Source organism: Mastomys coucha, unplaced genomic scaffold (genome assembly GCF_008632895.1).
Source record: "Mastomys coucha isolate ucsf_1 unplaced genomic scaffold, UCSF_Mcou_1 pScaffold20, whole genome shotgun sequence".
Classification (NCBI taxonomy): Eukaryota; Metazoa; Chordata; class Mammalia; order Rodentia; family Muridae; genus Mastomys; species Mastomys coucha.
The window spans coordinates 127,148,461-127,153,597 of record NW_022196903.1 but is presented as its reverse complement, the minus strand read 5'-3'; the positions used below and the strand labels follow the sequence as shown (position 1 = coordinate 127,153,597).

The 5,137-nt window shown below is 34.3% G+C and overlaps 1 long non-coding RNA gene across 1 annotated transcript in view; it reads right to left on the bottom strand.

Moving 5' to 3' along the window:
• LOC116098391 overlaps positions 1-5,137 on the bottom strand; it is a 6,779-nt gene that overhangs the window by 1,158 nt on the left and 484 nt on the right. The gene's annotated exons all lie outside the window — the stretch shown is intronic.

Here is a 5,137-nt window from a genome sequence, read left to right as displayed (position 1 = left end):
ATAGGACTGGTAGTTGTACAGGGCCTCTGTGAGCTTGTATGTGTATCAGTTCTGCTATACCTAACATTCATTCTTTAATTGGCACACAGATAATGGCTTCAATAGGATATTGTGTCAAATATATGTCATTATGTATTAGTCTTCTTCATCCCTCTCCTTTACAATTGTCTTTCATCCCCTTGATGCTCTTTTGCCAAACTCTGTTCTCCCCTAAATAACTCTCCTGTTTTCACATCATATATCCAATTATATTCTTTGATTTAACTCACATACTTATAAACTTAAATGTAGACAAATTCTGTCCTAGAGAGAAAATACATGATAACTGCTTTCCTGGATCTGACTTATTTTGTTCAACCTAATCTCCAGTTGCACACATTTGTCTGAAAGTATGACAATTCTATAATTTTGTTACTGCCTGAAAGTTTGTATGTTGTCACATTTTTTATTCATTCATACACAGAGACTACGTAGTGTTCTAATAACTGTGAATATGCAAATCTTTTTGTTGTTTGATCTTTTAGAAACTTTCAGTTTTATACTGAATATGATTTGGCAAGATTGTGTGTTTTCAGTGTTCTGAAGGAACATTCTCTCTGGGGTTCCCAGTTTACACTCCACTGACAGAAAGTAAAGTTTCTCATGGTCTTCAGTTTTCAACAGCATCTATTCTCATTTGTTTTTGTGGGGATAGATATGCTAATAGGTGAGATGGAAACATAAAGCATTTTTATTTGCATTTCACTGATTCTGAGGATGTTGATTCAAGCACTTATTGACCATTTGTGTTTAGCCTTATGTGTCTTGCCGTTGTATTATTTGATTGGGACAACTAAATTCATTTTATAGTTCGTAATGTGTTTGGTTAATATCCTATTTGATACATAGTTGGCAGCAATTTTTCCCTCTTCTGAATAAGGTCTATGAATTCCTAATATTGATCTCCTTGCCATGCAGAAATGACTTAATTTGATGGAAACTCATTTGATGAATTTGGAATTATTTCATGTTCTACTGGAGTCTCTTAAAGGAAGACTTTGTACCTTTCTCTAAGTGATTTATCTATTTTCCTCTAGATGTTTGAAGGTATTTATGGTTTTTGACATTTTAAGTTGTATCTAACTAGTTTTATCTATCTGTGTTTTACTACTCATCAATATTACACACTGGAGTGTGGGTTCACTTCTAGACTGCTTTGTCTTATCTATTTGTATATACATTTCTTTTTATGTCAATACTATACTATTTTTGTTAAGTGGTTCCATAATATAATGTTAGGTCATGAGTTCAGATATGTTTGCACTGCTTTTTGTTAATGATTTCTCTATTTGGAATTTTTTGTGCTTCTCTGTGAATTTTAAAATTGATCTACTAATACTATTGAGAATTTAACTGGGGATCTGAAGAGGATTGCATCACCTCTAATACTTGCTTTAGACGATATAGCTGTTTCACAATGTTATTTTAGCTATCCCTGAACATGGAGGTATTTTAATCTTCTAGTGTCTTCTTCAATTACTGTCCTAAAAAATTCTACTGTGAAGTCCTTTTATATCATTGACTAATTTATTTCTAAGTATTTTATTTTTCTGGAAAGTATTTCATATAAATGGAATTATTTTTTTCCAACTTTGTTATGGTTATATAGAATCCTTTGTTTTTTTGTGCTGAGTTTTCTGTTTACTTTGTTGAAAGATCTAAGAATTTCTTGGTGTAGGTTTTAGTGGCGATATTTTGCATAGGCTTAAACTAACTAATTTACCTGCTTTTTTCTTGGTTGAATTTCTTTTGAAATATTGTACTTGTTAATATTTTATTCATTATACTCAATAAAAACTGGGTGTAGCATTCCAGCCTCATTGCATTTTGTGTTAAAATAGCTACAACACTGTTATATCTCTCCCTTTTAGTCTTCCTATTTGTAATTCCTTCAGGACTTTTATCAGGAAGTTATAAAGAAGTTTGCCAAATACCATTTCTGTGTCTACTGAGACAATATCATCTATAACTTTAAGCTTGTTTATGTTTTGCATTGCATTATTTATTTAGATATATTGGGTCAAACCTATATATTTAAGATAAAACTAATTTGTCATGGTACACAAACTTCCATAGAGATGTGTGCATACATACTTATGTACATACATGCATACACACACACACACCAGCACCCCCCCCACACACACACAAAGTTATTGTTTTAAAGTTTAGTAGAACTCTACTGAATATATCAGAATCCAGGCTTTATTAGTGGTAGATTTTATAACTGCTACAATATTGTTGTTTTTTATTAGTGTGTTTAATTTTTTATAACTTAGTGATTAAATTTTCTCAACTCATAAGAATCTAGAACTTTATTTTCTTTCATTGATCAAGCTTTTTCAATCTGTAGATTGTGACCCATTTGGGGGTTTATCAACTCTTTAACAGTCATCTCATATTGGATATCTTGCATATCAAATATCTATATTATGATTCAGAACAGTAGCAAAATTATAGTTATGAAATAGCAATAACATAATTTTATGGTTGGGAGTCATCACAACATGAAGAAATTTAAGTGTTGCAGCATTAGGAAGATCAAGAACGACTATTCTAGATTTTTTCATTTGGGTTAGATCATGTTTGTATTTATTAACCTGGATTTCAATGGAATGTGTTGTAACTTCCTTCTTGTGAAAGGATTTTGTTATTTTGGTAATATTCTACTTTCTTATAATAGGATGACATTTTATGAACAGTCAAACTTGATGCAGGGTGCTGGTGGTGAAACTCCTCTAAGTGCATGAGGATTTGTGTTCAGTGTTAGGAATAAAATCACACAAATACAATTAGAAGACCTGCTAGCTCAAGTGATATGAAGCAGTGAAGTTTTTTACTTTTCATAGAAACCCATTATGATTGAGGATGAACATTTACTGACAGATGTTTATCTCTTCAGAAGCCACATACACAACACCAGAGGTGATGTCTGCCCAGTGAATCTACCTAGGGTGCATCAGCCTGAATAATACAAATCTATGTTGTGTCTTAATCAGGGTTTCTATTCCTGCACAAACATCATGGCCAAGATGCAAGTTTGGGAGGAAAGGGTTTATTCAGCTTACACTTCCACATTGCTGTTTATCACAAAGGAAGTCAGAACTTGAACTCAAGCAGGTCAGGAAGCAGAAGCTGATGCAGAGGCCATGGAGGGATGTTCCTTACTGGCTTGCTTCCCCTGGCTTGTTCAGCTTGCTTTCTTATTTTTTATTAGATATTTTCTTTATTTACATGTCAAATGATATCTCCTTTCCAGATTTCCCCTCCGAAAAAATAAAAATAAAAAAGAAAGAAAAAGAAAAAAAACTGTTCCCTCCTCCCTCCCCTTTTCCCCCTCCTCCTGCTCACCAACCCACCCTCTTCTGCTTCCTGGCCCCCCTGGCATTCCCTTACACTGGGGCATAGCTTGCTTTTTTTTTTTGGTTTTTCGAGACAGGGTTTCTCTGTGTAGCCTTGACTGTCTTGGAACTCACTCTGTAGACCAGGCTGGCCTCGAACTTAGAAATCCACCTGCCTCTGCCTCCCAAGTGCTGGGATTAAAGGCATGTGCCACCACTGCCAAGCTTAGCTTGCTTTCTCATAGAACCCAAGACTACCAGCCCAGGGATGTTAGTCTGGATCCACAAGGTCCAGCTTGATCACTAATTGAGAAAATGTCTCACAGCTGGATCTCATGGAGACATTTCCTCACCTGAAGCTCCTTTCTCTGTGATGACTCCAGCAGTGTCAAGTTGACACAAACTGGCCAGTACACAAGGCTTATCGACTTTCATCCTGTGTTTCATCTGGTTATGACAGGGTCCAAATATGTTAACCCAGTGCAAGTATGATTAAAAATTTAGCATAGGCTCCTGTAATTTTAAGAGTGTTGTAACAATCAACCTTATTCCTTGGAGATTGTATTGATTATGTATCACTGGGTCCTGGGAGACTGTTTAAAGCCTTGTGGCTCTGAACCCTACAATAAAAGTAGAAAATTTCATGGGCTTAAAGATCTTTAGGTATTGCCTATAATAAGCCTTTGTATTCCAGAGAAGAGGAGCAACAGGATATTTGGATAGCTGCCAAATTAATATATTTCAATCATAAATCAAGGATTAGGCCAAACACACAAATGTATTATATTTATCTTGTGTTGGACAGGAGGCAAATTTTTGAGGGAGAAGACCTGACATTGGGAAACCATTAATCCATTTAGTGGACTACAAAGTTACTTGTGTTCAAATATTTAATTCATGCAAGGCCTCATGCCTGCTAGTCCCATAAAATATGATTTTAAATCTTGTCCTCTGAGCTCTGTTATCTGTGAAGACACCATGTGCCTTTAGATACTTCAGAGTAATAAACCTAGGTATTCTTGTGATGTAAGTTTAATGTGTTTATCTGAAGGACCTTGACACACAGGCAGCAATGAATGAAACTTAGCAGCTTTGCAGGACATGACCATCTCAAGCGGATTAAGGTTGATCACTAAGTGTACCGAGCCAATTCTTTCTTCTATTTTTCTGTTTGCCCTAATGATAACAGAGTCTCCTGGGTTCAATTAATCAGTGTATTTCCAGTTCTGAAGACCTAATTGATTAATATGCTATCATATATTTTCTTTAACTGGTGCAAAAAGCATTTAGGTGATCACCCTTATTTGTCTCATTATGGTTCTTTGTATTTAGCTATATGTATACATACGAATTTATTTGTACTGTATATAATTCTATTTTTATCTTCAATGGTACGGGGGAAAATTAAAAGCAACTCTACTAAAAATCTACACAAAAGAAAACACAATTTTTTTCTCTTCAATTATACAGATATTATATAGAAGTCGTTAAGAAGTTATATGTAACACATTCATAGTCAGAGGATTATAATTTCAGAAACAAAGAACAATGTATAGAGATACATAGGACATTCTGTATGATTCACCACATTAGTTATATTTGCTACAGTCAATACATAACACTTGTCAAGAATGACATAACTAACATGAAATTAATTGATAAATTCTGCTTCTTTATAAAATGCTGATGCTAAAATGAATAATAACACTGCTCTCCTCAAATGTTGCCTTGCTTTCTTGCACTTTTTTTTTTTTTTT